Consider the following 16,602-nt stretch of genomic DNA (forward strand, 5'->3'; position numbering starts at 1 on the left):
CAGTGGCGGGGCGGGTGGCAGCGGGATGGCTGCCCGGAGGAAACGCGCTGTCCAGCCGGGACGTTTCTACGCGGCCGCCTCCCGGCAGCGGCATCCCCAACAGCGCCGCCGGGCGCCCCCCTCCCGCGGGGACCCCTGGGCTCTCCCTCCGCTCCGCACTGGCGGCCGAGCAGCTCCCGCCCCGGACACGAGCCCTTTCCCCTCCGGCCGGCCCCGCCGCCCCCCGTCGCGGCGGCGGGCTGCGCCACGGCTCGGCCCCGCCCGGCCCGCGGCCTCCGCGAGGGGGCGCTGCGGCGGCGGCGGGCGCGGCCGGTTCCCTGGCGGGGCCGGGCGGGGCTGGTGGGAGTCGGCCGCGGCTGCGGAGCTGAGCGGAAGGAAAGCGGAGCGGAGGAGACGGCCCCGGCGGCTGGGAGGCGGCGGGCGCCCTGCAGCGCGCAGTCGGCACCCACCTGTGGCATGGGAGAGGTGAGTATGGTCTTTCCTCTGTCGTGTTTGCGGGGGTTTGCCCCGACTTCGCTCGTAGCCGCCGCCCGCGAGCCCATCTGCCCCCTCCTCGCCCTGGAGGGCGGTGGAGCACTGAGTGAAAGTAGGTAGAGCATTCAGTTGATTCCCTTGTCTTTCTGGTGCTTTTCTCTTCCCCATCGCCGTGGCAGCTGGCGCTTTTTTTTTTTTTCCTTTCTTTTGTTTTTTGTTTTTTTTTTTTAACTGGTATCAGCATTTGGGGAGCTCTTTTACTGGCCAGTCGCACGTTCTCCTAGTCTCCAGCTTGTTAAATTCTCCCAGTACACCCACCAAGGAAAGAAAATTCAGCTCGCACCAAGCTGCATCTGAGGTGTATCTGGTATCTCTGAGGCAACAAAGAAAACCTATTCTTCTTAATTTGCCGTGAAAGATAGTTTGTAGCCATGGGGGTGGAGCAGGGTGAGCTCTAGGTGAAGGATTTTCCTCGGTGCCATCATGTCCCCTTGGTTGCTAAGCAGTGGTGACCACATCTGTAGAAAGATGGAAGAAGCACACAGAGGAGAGCAAGCAACAGGAAGAGCTCGGAAGAACAGCGTGTTCTTGTCTCGGACAGCCTTATCTGCTGCGTATTTGTGTAGAAAATAAAAACCCAACGCATTAATTTTCTTATGCACCTTGTTACCTTAACTCTAAACTTCTCACATCCCGTCTTGTACTCTAGGTAGGGCAAAGTTATTTTGTTTATCGAAATTGGTTTGTCATGACTTCTATACAAAGGGAAGTAATTTAGAAAAGCGCGCTTCGTGCTTTCCACATGAGTGGTACTGCTTCAACCTCAAAAAAATCTTGGTAGGAAAACGAATGCTGGGAGCAACCCTTATATAAATGTACATGGTTCATTTATGAAAAGTCATGCAGTGGGAAGGCTTTCATCGAGAAAATTAATTTCAGTACACATTTCCCCTACTTAAACGGCAAAATCTGAATTTACATGAGGACTCCAATCTATATAATGTTTCTTTGTTACCAAAATATCTCATTTTTTCTGGAATGTATTAAAGATTCGTAATCTGAGTGGGATGCAAAAAGCAAAAATAAGTAGTGGAAGGGTAAATGTTATTTTTTTTTTTCCCCAGTTGAACTTGGCTTAGAGCAAATACATGTGTGGGAGTTAGCAACAAAAAAACAAAAAAACCTTAGTATTTCATAAGATGAATTACTGTGATGCATGTTTACCGTTTGATGCATAGTACCACAGCACTATTAAGGTGTGAATTTTCACATGGAATGAAAGGCAGTTCTGACACTGCCATTTTCATGTCAGTAGTGTGTGTGTAGGGGGAAATGTCTTCTAGCTTCAAAGTGGACTGAAAATCTACTTTTTATTGGAATCTGATCAGTCGCTGTGTTGTTGTTGTTTGCCAAATGCAGCTGTTGCAGGCAAATAGGAAGAATCCATCCTGTGTGTTGGCTCTGCTTTCTGTGTGAGAAACACGGCTCCTTGACCGGTCAGGATGGAAAAGGGTGTGTCAGGGTGGGAAGGCAGAGCTCTGGTGTGTGTGTTGCACACCGAGGTTCGGGGCGGTTGGAGGTGTGCACAGGGTGTGGCAAGATTTGCCAAGGGCCAGGTTGGCCATCAGCCAGTCCAAGGGGTTTAATGTCATCTTCACCCACGCTCCATCCTTGCCACCTGTCTGTGTTAGGGATTCAAGAGGATAGTTTCGTCTAGGCTCTTGGCTTTTTTTCTTCTTTCTTACATATTTTTAAAAATACTGTGGTTTTTAAATAGTCTTCTAAAGGTGCATTTAGCTGAAGTTTATGCCAACACAGATTTGATGAAAATACCGTATTTGCATAAATCTTAGGCATTGATAGATACTTTTATATTATTCCTAAGAGACACAAGAGCAAGCATTGCCCCTTTCATATTTTAAAACATTATTCAGTGTTTGCAGCTGAGGTTCAACAGAGAGAAATGGAAACGAGTGAAACAGGTTGTTGATTTTAAAATTACACACATTAAAAGAAATACAAAATGCAGATAAATAGTATGAGACCGAACAAATTCCTGGGCTTTAAAATAGATTTTGTTAATCTAAGGTTTTATTACCAGCAGTACAGTATTGATATGGACAATTTTTGCCTTCAGTATTTTATTTTAAAACTCGTTTCTCTTGTTTGAGGCAAAGAGGAAGCTTTGAGGTAATGCTGAAAAACAAATACTTTGTTTTTCTTCATATAAGCAAACCTAATTTATTGTTAATACATACTTACTACTAAGCAGTGATAGCATGTAGAAGGCATTCCACCTTATTCCAGTCTAAGGAAACATACTATCCGTGGATCCAATCCTTTAAACACAAAAAATGTACTCATTTAATTTTTTTTATAGGGACACTAAGTTGGATGCTTTCTGCAGCATGTCCTTTGGGACTGCATATGTGCATACAAGTGCAACACATGGAGAGAAAACTGGTATAATTTAATCTTCAAAAATATTTTTCCCTCCTGTTGAAATAAATTGTAAACTCAGCCCAGGACAAGGATGTATTTATCAATAATAATCACAGATATCATGGTCCTTAGGGAGAGTTGAGTCATTCTCAATGTTGAGTGGTTGTGCTGGTTGAAGCACTTGTATTCAAAGCACATTGGTCTGTTACCAGGGAAGATTTCCCATTAATTGTCTTGTTCCTCTTGTTAAGGTTTTTGTCACCATTAACTAGTTGATTCCCAGACAGGGGACAAACCCTTTCTCAGGTTTCTAAATACAGGTTGCATTTTCCTATGTAATAAGTTCAGTATAAATAGTTTTCTTCAAGTCTTGGAAGAAATCCACTGTAGAAACTCAGTAGCAAAGCAGAAGTTTGAAAGAAAAATTAAACCATCTTGCATGCAGTTGTTGCATTCTGGAAAAAAAAAATCACAACAGAAATTTGAATATATTTTCGTATGTGAGATGGTAAGTTTAATACAGTTATTTCCACAGAAGTTCTATTAAGTTCTCTGTCACAATTGGACTCTTCCTTTGAAAGTCACACCATGAAATTTTATTGCCCGGAGTTCAACAAGTGTGGGAAAACAACAACAAGTGCTCCAGCAAGCTTCTTTGAGAATATGCACTTTTGTGACAGACATTAGATGGGAGTCCCTCCTGTATCTACACATTTAGTTGATCCTCTTGGGTTATTATTCTGCTGACGAGACTATTGACATATAGATCTAATTCATTTTTCTTTTAGCTTGGAGTGGTATCTTTCTTGGATGATGTATTTGCAGAATCACTATCCAATATTATCCTGAAATTTTGGACATAAAATTCTTGTTTAAAATTCCCATATCCTAGACAGAGTGGCCTGAGTGGCCAAGAGACATAAAGTGCCCCTCTGTGCCCTTGCAGCGTTACCTCTTCTTCAGATGGGCTGGATCACGTACTCTCTAGCAGCTGTTCCTTGCACCCGGGGGCTGGCAGCGCTGGGGTGCCATAGGGTCCAGTACTATGCCCAGTGTACTTGTCAGGGCATAGAGATCTGATGCCATTTATGCTGCACCCAAAGCAGCAGCAGGCAGGTTGTTTCTAGGAGTTTTGGTCTGTCTTGTGGGTATTCCTGGGATGTTGCCCAGTCTTGCTGCCTGAGTTCCCGGAAAAAGCTAGGCAAGCCCTTTGCATTTGACTCACTGTTTGGCTTTGTATCTGGACGACTATGATTTACTGTACAGATCATCCTGGTACGAAAATGAGTAGATAATACAGTGAGAAGATATTAAGGAGGAAAAATAGCCAAATAGCAAACACAATCTTGAAACCCAGTTTGATGTCATTTTAAGGTGCACATAACTTTACAATACTTTTACAGATACCGATTTACCTTGCTACAGTGTTGTTGACAAGGGCTGTTTTGTGCCTTAAGTACGTAATTTGAAATCCTATTGTGTTCATTAATATATTTCCAGGTTTCCTGAGCGTATAATATATGTCTTGTAATATTTACAACATCCCTGAGAAGTGTTTTGTCCAAATATTTTTGCTGTGTACAAATAACTTCTAGATCAGTGGATAGGCTATTACAGATGGTATAATCCCCTCCCCTTCCATTTGCTGCATTTGTCTTCTTTCCGTTAGTAATTCTTGACCGTTTCACACCTCGTCTTTCTTACCATAGCTCCCCTCGTGTCTCCATCCTTTCCTTCTGACTTACTGTCATGCTGCTGCCTCCACCCACCGTGATGATTGCCCTCTCAGGTTAGACACGGTTGTGCAGCAGTCATGCTGGCAGTTTAACTGCATGTGCAGGGGAGATGTCTGATATTTGATCAGATAGCAGCCAGATAGCAGCTCTAGGAAGGAGCTTTTTGTTTCTAGTACCCAAATGCTTAATTAGTGTGTGTATACTTCTTGGCCATCTGGCTTTGTCAACTTGCATGCAAATACTTTGTAATAGTGAGGAACATGCCTTCTGAGCAGCTGGCCAGCCAGTGAGGAAATGTTTGTTTTGGAGGTCTGCCACCGAGTAGGGACTTGGGCTTCTTTGCTCTAAATCCATCAGTGGCTTCTCTGGTACCTGCTGCCTGGGAGCTGCACACTTCCTCAGCATTGAGGTGGTGGTTGGCCAGCCCTCATATCTCCATCCTGATTCTATCTGAGAACCCTTCTTTTACAGCAAGGTTTATATTCAAGCAGAAAACCTCAAAGGAATTGAAATAAATTTGACTATTTGAAGACATGCAGTAGCTTCAGAGTTTTTAATATGTATAGCCAGATTAATCGGTACAGTCAGAGGCAGAAGAAAGCAGTTACAATATGTTGTGAAGCTACAGTGTGTTTATAAAGGCTTTGCGGCATTTTGATGAAAAAACTTCTGATTTGCTACAAGTTTTACTGGATTTATTTATCTGGTGCACAGGGTGTTTTAAATTTTTTTTTTCCCTAACTAGATAGTTGGTGGAGGAAGGGGAGGGTCATTATTCAGGAGCTGAAATTACCAGATAGAGTACTTCTAGTGTTGGTTGTCTTTGAATACATAGAGGCTAACTGAGGAGAGAGTGGGGCTCTAAGAACAGTCACAGCGAGGTGATACTGAAGAAAATAGTATGTGGAGGCACTGCTTAAGTAAACATATCTAAAGAAGGAGCAGTAGGCATGAAGGAACTTCATGTTTGGAGTCATGTATGTTAAGGGTGCCACGAAGGTGACTGCTTTGCTTAGCAATCCATCAAAACCTGAAAAATCTTTATTTAAAATAGAGACCTCAGGTTCAGCACAGTCAGGGGGATCTCGTCCAGGAATAGAGCCTCTTATTGGGTAGGAGACACTGATTTTCATGGTGTAATCTATTTTTTCTTCTCTCCTATCCCAGGAAGAGTGCAATTCCTTTTCCGTTACAGTACTTCTGCCTTGGGACTTGGACTCTGGCTTTTCCGTAGAGCAGTGGTGGTGATGGGTTGTGTTGAACTTCTGTTGATCTCACAGTCTGTCTTAGAGGATGTAAGATAGCAGCTTGCTTGACCTCTGCAGTTGGTCCTGTCACTGTTGGATTGAAAATTCTTGACCAACACAGCCTATATTTCTTCTGTAGCCTGTGCATGAGATTTCAGAGGACATAAGTATATGACGTGGTGGACCATTGTGTTAGATAATTTTGAGCTCTATGTTTTATACCACGTTTATTAAGAAAAATATGTTAATTAACTTACATTTGGATTTCAATAATAGATCCTAATTATCAGAAGGTTGTTTTTCTGTTTGCAGGGTAACTGATGTATTTTTAAGAAGGATTTACTATATTTTCCTATGTTAAAATATCTTTTTACAAAAAGAGATCCCAAGGTATTCACTTCATTAGCATGACCCTCAGTTTTAGGTGGGAAAAGATATTTCAGAATTAGCGTGACACCTTGGAGGACTTTTAAAGAATATATAAGTAAGTAAAAAAAACAAAACAAAACAAAAATTGTTACTTTTTTTTACCTTTATATTCTTAAAGACTTAAATCTATTGTATGTCCTTCAGGTGATGTATCAATTTTCAGTTCTTTTTTTTGTAAGACAAAGGCTGTCATAGAGAAGATGTGATTTAAAGCTTTCAGGGTGTAGATACTTGTGGTTAATACTTAATGATGTTTCAGAGATGATACTTAATGATATTTTGTAGCAGTTTCTGTTGTTTAAAAAAGATTGTTTTGTTAATTAGATTTAATAAATTGAATGAAAGAAGAGTCCATTTGTCTGGAGCACCAAATAACCATAATCACTTATTTTGTCTTTCTTTCCTTCACTCTCCGTCAGTCTCCCAATCCTCAGAGGCATATTTTAGTTTCATCTTGCTGCGTCTTTGTCCTTTCACTGAATTCAAGCAGAGTTCTTTCCTTCCATGTTCTATTTCATGGATGATGAAAAGGAATAAAATAATGATCTCCAGAGGCTTTGCTGCACTAAGTGAACAGAGATTGGATTTGTTACACACTTTGTTACGCAGATTTGTCCACACTTATTAGCAAAAGTATCTGCGTTTATTTTGTTTCTAAATAATCACAGTGGTTTTCCATTTAGGGATAAGATACATACTGTTCTCATGAAACGTGTGCACCAATATTTCTGAGATGATAAGTTAGAGAAGTTCAAAAGCTTGAAATGGACTTTGGTGAGGCACTATGAAACTAAGAGTGTCTCTTGTTTTCTGCTGCAGAAAGTTGTTTCAATTCTCGAGGAAGTCTTCAGACACTTGCTTTCCGAGAAGTTTTATTTATTGTGAAAAGAGAGTATAGCAATTATTGTAGCCTTGTGCTTTCCCACGTTTTTGTTTTGTGGATTCCAAAAACTTTCCAGAGCCTTTCAGAAATACTTCTTTTCTAGATTGTTGTAAATTATGCACTTTCTGCTGCATAATGCTTTACTTACTTTTTGTGGATTTCTTTGAGTTGGACACAGGGCCCAATGGACCAGTGGTCCACAAGAGTCAAACAATGACCTAATAATTTAAAGGCATGCAGAGCGTGAGAGAGTGTTTCTATTAATCTAAAAAAAAATTGAGTTAACAACTCTAAGATGACAAATCATAGGAATTGCTTTAAAATTAAATAGTACTGCATGGATATGCTGAACAATTATCTCATAATTTTACTGAGGGATGTAGATATAGAAGTAGGGTATTCTGCACTGAAACCAAAGTCACTGTATTCTAGAAATGAATCTCAAGTTCTTATATTGTGAAGTGTTTTTTAGGGCTTTTGTTTTGCGGTGTGTTTTTTTTGTCGTTTGTTTGGTTTTGTTTTGTTTGTTTTTTGTTTGTTTTTTTTTGTTGTTGTTGTTTTGTTTTTTGTTTTTTTTTTTTTACAGCATCCATACCATTAGCTTTCACTGTAACAAAAAAGTAAGTAAGTAAATTTCTAGTTCTTGGGGGAGTGATGACTGGTTTTGTTTCTTAGAGAAATGGTTGACAGTGTGGCAACTGCATCACAGAGGCAGATAAAACAGAAGGCAAATGGCATCAAGCATTAATAAGCCTCAGAACAGCAACTCCTGTTCTTTTAAGCAAGTGCCATAATTTCTAGGGCCAAACACGGGTATGTTTTATGTTTGAGAGCAGTACTGATATCTTTTTTTTTTTTCTGAAGCTTTTACATTGTTAAAACATTTATGTTAAAACTCTAGAAGCAGGACAAGGGTGTCTGACAAGGACACTAGTTGCTGCTCCATTTGTATTTGTTTGTGAGGATTCTAGTCCAGCTGGACTGGAACGGAAATAATAAATAAGGATGATCTTTAAGTTTTTCTGTTTAGAATCTGCCCCTGGTCAGTCAGATTAAGGACAATGTTCCTCCCATCTTTGGATGAATGTGTCAAATCACAGTAGCTTGGTACTTTGTGAGTGATTGAAGAAATGTAAATGTGTTTACTAGCAAATGAGCTAGCCACAAAACCCACTGCCTTTTTCATGGTTTTGCGTTACGGGGATGTGTGCTCATAGGTATCTTTTAGAAGGAGGTGGGTGTTTAATTTTGGAGATTGAAGAAGTCTCCGGTAACTGATTTGCTAAAAGGGGTATTGTTTTAGTGCTATTCTAGTTTATTATGCAGTGTGAATTTTCTGGTTCTTTTCCAAAAATTGTAACATTCTGTTTATACTGGTTCTTTACTCACTTCTAATTTTAGAAAGCTGTGTGTGAATTTGAAGATACTCACAAGTTTCCTCTTTTCTTAAGGTTGTAGAGCTGTTTTTTGTCCGAGCTATAAAATACACAGCTAGAAAGATGTACACTTCCACCTCATCTGGAGTTCTAAGAGATGCAAGGCAGTGAGGGGGAAGGAATGCAGGCACAGACTAATAGGCTGTTCCTCTCTCCTGATGAATACTTGATTAAATTATTTATTCCTACTGTATGACTGGGAAGGAAGGAACACGGAAGGTTTTGAAGCGGAGTGTCATTCCACAGTGCTGATAAAGTACAGCAGCTCTGGTGGTCTGGTCTGAAACAGCTGCTCACTTTCTGCCTGAAAAAGAAAATGGTGGTGAATTAAGTAAAAAAATTAAATTACTTTTTTAAACCAATCGCTGCACTTTATATAGTGCTTTTTTTAATAACTGTTTTCTGTGAATGTCTTGCAATTCTGTTTTAATTATAATTTGCGGTTGTGCAATGTAATTGCTACTTTCTGCAGCAAGGTAACACTTTGGGGCAAAGACTCCCTTGTTTCTAGGGAACTATGTGCTACTGCATGCGTATTAAGAAACGTTGTCTGCCTACACCAAGGGACAATAGATCAGTCCGTGTACCAAATTACACTTTGTTGTTTTTTGGTTGGTTGTTTATTTGGTTTTTATATGGCCATCTAAAAAGGTGTCTTCAATCCACTGGGGCAGCAGAGAAATGTGGGGTTGAGTTTTGGCACGTCTCATTCTGAATTCAACACCATTTATTTTCCTCTGCACACAAAAGTTATAAATGTGCATATGAGTTAAGCAATGGTAGTCAATAGAGGAAGCTTTAGCCAGTAATACAATACTTTGATGTCAAGATGCATCATGGCAAGTGCTGAACTTTCTGAAGTGTATGTTTGAAATCTTCACAATGAGTTTGTAAAAGCTGTTTATAATACAAATATTTAATTTTAAGAGTATTTTCACATGAAGAAAGCATATTGTGATGACTTCTAATAGTTTCCTTTAAATTTCATATTTAAATCTACCCAAGAGTTTTTGTTTATATGCAGTTTGCCCTCTGTGCTCTCAGCTTTGATGCAGGGGTTGAGGAGGAGATATGGTCTCTCAAGCCCTTCTCATTCCTTCAAATGTTGCAAAAAAAAAAAAAGCCCTCAAATTGCTTGTTCTACTCCACATTTACTCGAGATTTTATAGTGAGACCCTTTCATTCAATTGCACATTTGCCTTAGGGTGATTCCAGAGCCTCCCTTAAAATGACAAAATTGCATGAAGAATTAATTTGATCCAGTATCATGGAATGAGCTACCTGTCATCTTACCAGTAATCCTTTACCTGGAATATCATTTTATGTTCCCCTAAGTCATCAGTTTTTTAAAGGCACATTGTGATATAGCCTTCTTTTTCAGTTGCAAATCTAAGTTCGAAGAATTGGGGGAATGTCTGTCTCCTATATGCTTATGACTATTTTTAGTTACTGTAGGTACGTTTTCCGAGATCTGCCTGTAGGTTGCCCATACTCATCTGGTGCTTTGTGCTGCAGAGTAAATGATTAACAGGTGTTATTTCCAGAAGTATTCCTAATGGCTCTAGATTTGATAATGAACAAACACTGATAACTATCAGGGAAATCAATTTGGATAGTTTGGTGCTGATCATGCTGTATTAATAAAAGTGGGACTCTGTGAAGTGCTTTCATGTGTGTGAGGTGGGACCTGTAATGGTCAAAAGTGTATTTACCTCTCTATATGGGAGACAGGGATGTCTTTCAGGCAGGGACAGGCAGACAGGCCTGTCATCATAGACAGGGAGGGATGTCTTTCACTGGATGAGGTTGCTCAAAGCCCTGTCCAACCTGACTTTTCTTGAACCACACTAAGTGCCCAGGTGGGCATGTTAAGAAGAGTTGTGAATCACTGGGTTCAAGGCAGGGGAAATTGGTGATTCCAAGCCAGTAGATGGTTCTGTGACTTCTGAATAAGTGTTACTGGCAGACACTTCTATATAGGTTTTTCTTCCTTCTACCAAGTGGCACACGCTGATAATAGTGAGAACTTGGCAGATTTTTGTTTTATGTGGTTATGCAGCTGATACGATGATTGCAAACATTTTCAATATTTCAGAATTATTATCAAAAGCTAGGTCAATAAAACTATCAACTTTGTCTCCTTAGTCTTAATCATTGAATTTTTGAGTGTTTGGGAAAATATGGGTATATATCATACTAGTATGAGGTGAAAAAAGTAATTTTCTTTTGAATTCTTTGTATGTTGTCAATGAGAAAGAGTGGATTGCATCAGAACACTACGTTTATCTTTGTCTACAAATTAGCATGAAATAGCTCATAGAAGTTAGTAGTTTTCTTGCTGATGTTCAAGAATCTTTTATACTTAATTGCTGAAAAGTTGTTTCTCATCGCACGTAGCCACGACATCCTTTAAACTCGTCTCTGAATCAGGTAACTTGGTTGCAGAATGTATTTCCCTAGTTTGATTCTAAAACTATCAATAGTAATGCTTCATTAATAACTATCAATATTTCAGTATTTTTCAACAATCCAAGGTGGTATAGTGTTTTACGGCTGCCTCTTATTCATATATATTCATTCAGCTGGTAATTGATATCAGCTGCGGCAACCTTGATTTTGAAACTCTAAATTTAAATGTGGAGGGCAAAACATTTTCAGTGGAAAGAAAATAATTATGGAATTAAATTACTATTTCAGATTTGCATTTCCTTTTTCATTCAGCAGATTTTGTTTTCTTTTAGAGGATACTCTCATATCTGTTTATTGTTCATTGTTTCCCCTGCAGGTGCAAGGGTAGCATTAACTTTGGGGTTTTGTTTTAGAATAACTTAATCTAATCCAGTTAATTTTTTTGTTGTCCACAATTGTTGTTTACACAATCTGGAACAGTAGTAATTTTTCAAAAGTGAGTAAATAAGAAAAGTAAATGAAAATATGAGAGATGTGTTTCCAGCTGTCCTTTAGAGTCTTCAGTGGTGTGGGTTTTGTGCAAGTGGAGAAAAGTTTCCTGTTATATTCTTGCCAACTGGATGTACTGTCAGATAAATTTTAATGCCTACCTGTCTCACAATATAGAGCCAAGTAAAGTAGAAAGCCAAGAGGAAAAAGGGATGAGGGAGGACAAATACTTAGGAAAATACAAAGACTTTTGTATTCAAGCCGCAGAGAAAACTACTGCCAAAGCTGCCTTGAGCTTCCATTGTTCTGGCTTATGATCACATGAATGTCTGAAAATGACTGATAAAGACTAAGTGAATTAATATTGTTTACAGAAAAGACTCCGTGGTCATAGGGAGAAAATTTCTTTTTAAAAAAATTACATCCCTGAACAAAACTGAGCAAAACAGTTGCATCAAATGTAACAACAACAGTTGCAACAGTTGTAACAAATTCAGGCTTATTTGATTGTGAAAGAGACTTGTGGTTATCATCCTACTCTCACCGTGGCATTTTCTAACACTTCAAATTCAAGCAACCTGTTTTCCAAGTTTCTTTCACAATCTTTTTTCCCTTTGTCTTTTACTTGTGATAGAAAGCAATTCTGTAGTGAAATAGGTCTGACTGTTAGAAAGTGTAAGAAATCCAAAGAAAATGCTTCCTAATTCTTTACTTCAGCACTGGGATAATAGTGGAAATAGTTTGGTTAACATTTGGGTTAAAAACAATGATGATGGGGGTGCCTGTTTTTCTTTTTTTTGTGGTAAATTTGGCATGAGGAAAAAGGCCATCAATGCTTCCTCTCATTCCGTTATGTCCGCGCCAACGGCTGTGCGGTTTGTAATCTGTTACCATGTTCTGCATGTTTCTACATTGCTGTTTAGCTAACATGTATGTATTTCCTGTATATATTTTCTGCTTCAGCTGGAGGAGTTTCTTTGTATCTCTGACAGATTTTGATTTGTCTATACCCTCCTGGCACCTTTGCTTGGTGTGCGTTCCTGTGGACATTCCACAGCTACAGTGTCAAAGAGAAGGCACAGTCTTATATTAGTGTTGGTATTTATAAAAAGCAGTGGGTTTTGTAAACTCACAGAAATATATGCGAATGTAAGTGAATCTTTAATATTACTGTGCTGTATTAATTGAATTGGTCAGGACAGAATATGCAGATAACAGGAATCATTCCCATATATTTACTGTAGTTTTGTTTGTAGATCATATTGCTATTTGACAGTAAAGCTGGAGTTGAATGCAACTGATTTATTTTGTATAATATGTATGTCATCAATAATAGTAAAATAGTGTAGAAAGAGGGGGAAAGAATCTAAATCCAAATTTAATCAACAGTTCCAGCTTGATATAAAACTTTACTAAAGTCAAAGGCTGTGTTCAATAGGTTTTGATTCAAAATACAGACTTAAATTCAAACTAAAAAAATTTTACAATACACAAATAGTTATTTCATGTGTTCCATTTTGTCTTATATTTTAGGCTTTTTAAAAAGTTACTTGGCTTACTGGCCTGCTAATTCAGAGTTGGTAATTAGTTTCCAGGCTTGGTCTGCTGCAAATTCCTGCCTCTGTCAATTCATGTTCATATACATTGGTGAATATCTTTTTCTTGTTCAACTATGGAACAGCCTTAATTTTCTGCTTCAAAAATTATATAATTGATTAATTGACCTTATTGCAGTCTACAACTACCTGAAGGGAGGTTGTAGTGGAGTGGGAGTCGGCCTCTTCTCCCAGGCAACTAGCGATAGGACAAGAGGACACAGCCTCAAGCTTCGCCAGGGGAGGTTCAGGTTGGACATCAGGAAGCATTTCTTCACAGAAAGGATAATTAGACATTGGAACGGGCTGCCCAGGGAGGTGGTGGAGTCACCATCTCTGGATGTGTTTAAGAAAAGACTGGACATGGCACTTAGTGCCATGGTCTGGTTGACATGGTGGTGTTAGGGCAATGGTTGGACTTGATGATCCCTGAGGTCTCTTCCAACCTGATTGATTCTGTGATTCTGTAATTACTAAAATACACCTGAGGCCAGGCTGCAGTTTCTAGAGAAAAAGCTAGCTATCATTTTTATCTTGGAATGAACTATCTAAATAGATCACCCAGGACTAAATGTCAAATCATGTTCTTTTCAGATGTTACCACAATCCCAGAAACTTCAAAGCCTAGGTCGTGTTAAGGCTTAACTGTGAATTCAAATATTTTAACTGTGGCCAAAACAAGATCTTTTTACCAAAAGATTAGCAAGCACTTCTCTAGGGGTGCAGTTTATATTAACAGACTTTATACTACCTTAGTGGGTGAAGGGAAAGAAAAAGGGAAACTGAGATTGCCAAATGAGCGAGCTTTTCTTTCATTCCAGTCCTTTCTAAGACCCCACATTATAAAGACTCTGCATGTTTTGGTGGCAATCTCTGTTCTGTTCCCATAACTCAGTTAGCTCCAGGCGGGACATCGGGAAAACCGGCATTGTTGATAGAGTTCCATCCAGCTCCTTTGTTCTGGCTTTACGTAGGGGACACAGCTATTCTTAGGGCGCTCCTCTGTGAAGAACTGAATGTGAAACTCTTAAAGTATGCTAGTGTTTTCGTGCTGCTGATTAATGAAAAAAATGGCATTAAAAACTGCATTTGTTCTGCAGTTTGCTGTTTTGTTTTGTTTTTAGTGCAAATTCAAATATTTAGAAAATAAAGCTTTCTGTGTTGATTGGATGTCGTATAAACAGTGGTATTAGAGTCACTCCAAAATGTCTCATTACCGTGGGCAGAACTTTTAGCTGGAAATAGGTTAGCACGGCTTTGTCATGAGAATGAATTTTCTCTTACATGTCTGTTTTGGTCTTTATCTCCTGTGATTTCCCATCATGGTGTCAAGAATTTTCTCATTCTCTCATGTTCATTGGGAAGCAGATAGTGACCTTTGCCAATGTGGCTGACAGCCTCAAGATCTCTTGTAGCAATACAGCACTGCATTTTAGGCTGTTGAACTGAAAGGGATAATTGATATTGAACTCTCATCTCAATTTTACAGCCTTATTCTGCTTCTGTGGCTTTTTAATGGATGTCATGAGTAAACAGTTTTTTTTCTCATGCATACAAAAACTCAGTAATATAGTGGAGGTGCTAAATCCTTTTTGAACCTGACAGGTGAACCTTTTCAAGAAGAACATCCTGCCATACATCTCTGCGATGACGTATGCTGATGCAATTTTCCATTTTCCGGGTGTTTGCACAAAGACATAGAACAGATTTGGGAATTTTGCCTCCATATCACTATAACTCGAGCCAGGTTTTAGCGATCACCCCCAGCCTGTATCCATTTGCAGAACAGCAGCTGAGCCTCACTAGGAAATTAGGCACAAAAAGTAGACTCGGATTACACTAATGAGCCCATTATGTGAGGTACAGGGAGCCTGTCTGGCCAGAATGAGGAACTGAGAGAGGTCTGGCTGTACTCCTTGCTTTATGTCTCTTATATTCTGTAGCCAATTTTCACCTTCTGTATATTTATGGGGGGAAGTGAGGGGGTGTGTGTGTGTGGGGGGTGTAGTTGTTTTTTTCTCCCCCTCCTTCTCTCCTGTATTCTCTTATTTGCAAAAAGAATTCTTATTTTCCAACATCTGAGGGAGAAAATCTGACACAATTGGTGTTTGCAGGCTATAAAGCTTGTGACAAAGCACTAACAAAGCACATTTGCTTTCTAAAATCTTTCAAATGATGTATCTGTTCAGTTACGCGCTCTGACCATTTTTCAGAACTCTTCGTTTACTACATGGAAAATCAAAGCACAACAAAATTACTAATTTTTCAAATAGTCATTAGAAACATCTAATAAAAATCCCATCATGTTTATTGTGTCATAACAATGTTATCCATGACAACAAATAAACTGCGAGACTGCTTCAGAATTTTAGCAGTTTTTAGTTAATGGAAAAATGTATTTTGTATTATAGGTAGACATGTGCTTTGCTGCTATGGCCTAAAGGAAACAATAATGTTTTGAGCTTTCTGATAGATAAAAACCAGGGTCTACATTTTAAGAATTTGAGAACACTATTTTTTACTGTTTCAAATCCAGTGAAACATAGGTTTGGGTTCTGCAGCATGTTATTAACTTGTATCTTGTTAGATTTTGTTACGTTTTTCTCTGCTGCTGCCTTTTTTTTCAGATTATTATTATTCATGAGGACTTTCCTAATATAAAAGTCTGCCTGTTTTTAAACCTTGATTTGGGGTAGCTTAAAGAGCTCATTCTCTTTCAGTTCCTAATTCATTTTTGTTGTTCAGGAGGGAAGCTTTCAGATGCAGTTTTTGGGTGCTGTGCTGGTTTGACATCATTTATTGCTGTTGCTTTGCAGTGGTGACTTGTGTTAGTGATGGCCCAATACTTGGCAGAAAAACAGAAAGGAGAATTTGATAACAGACCAGCAAAAACCTGCAGCAAATATTCCAGAGTTCCACCTGGTGGAACACAAGCCAGAAAGCTGGAGGGGCAGATGGTGCTGAGGTCTAATAGAGAGATGATAAAAAAGAAGCCTGGGTTTGCACAAGGAGCAGGTTGGAATATGGTGAGTGGAGGTTTATTAAGGCACCTTGGGAGATCCTGGAGAGACCCAATGGAGGGGCATGGGGAAGCAACCTGGAACAGACCCCTTGAACCTACTGTGTTCTTAGTCTAGGCGATATAAGGTGGGTAACCTTAGCCTCGTTTTGAGCTGGAGTTTGGACTATCTGACTTCCAAAGGTGCCTCCCAAACAATTTTTTTCTCTTATTTCTGTAACCTTATTTTACATATCTGATTATAAATACAATACCAAACATTTTATCAGAAATTGACATATTTTTTTCTTCTGTAGCTGCAGTTGAAATAAACTAAATCTTCTATTTCAGACATGGCATACATGTTCCCTGTGTGGAAAAAACAAATCCAATGTTTTCATCTAACTTTCAAGAAATCAGTCATAATTCACAATAATACTTTCTGCATTAATGAAAGTTTCATT

The 16,602-nt window shown here is 39.3% G+C and overlaps 1 protein-coding gene across 1 annotated transcript in view; it reads left to right on the forward strand.

Annotated features, from left to right (window-relative positions):
- Positions 1-366: 366 nt before the first annotated feature.
- LOC137667501 (sodium channel protein type 2 subunit alpha-like) overlaps positions 367-16,602 on the forward strand; it is an 83,655-nt gene continuing 67,419 nt past the window's right edge. The window contains exon 1 of the mRNA XM_068408319.1: positions 367-465. The gene's annotated coding sequence lies outside the window, so the exon portion shown is untranslated. The remainder of the gene's footprint in view (positions 466-16,602) is intronic.

This window comes from Nyctibius grandis, chromosome 9 (genome assembly GCF_013368605.1).
Source record: "Nyctibius grandis isolate bNycGra1 chromosome 9, bNycGra1.pri, whole genome shotgun sequence".
NCBI classification, from domain to species: domain Eukaryota; kingdom Metazoa; phylum Chordata; class Aves; order Nyctibiiformes; family Nyctibiidae; genus Nyctibius; species Nyctibius grandis.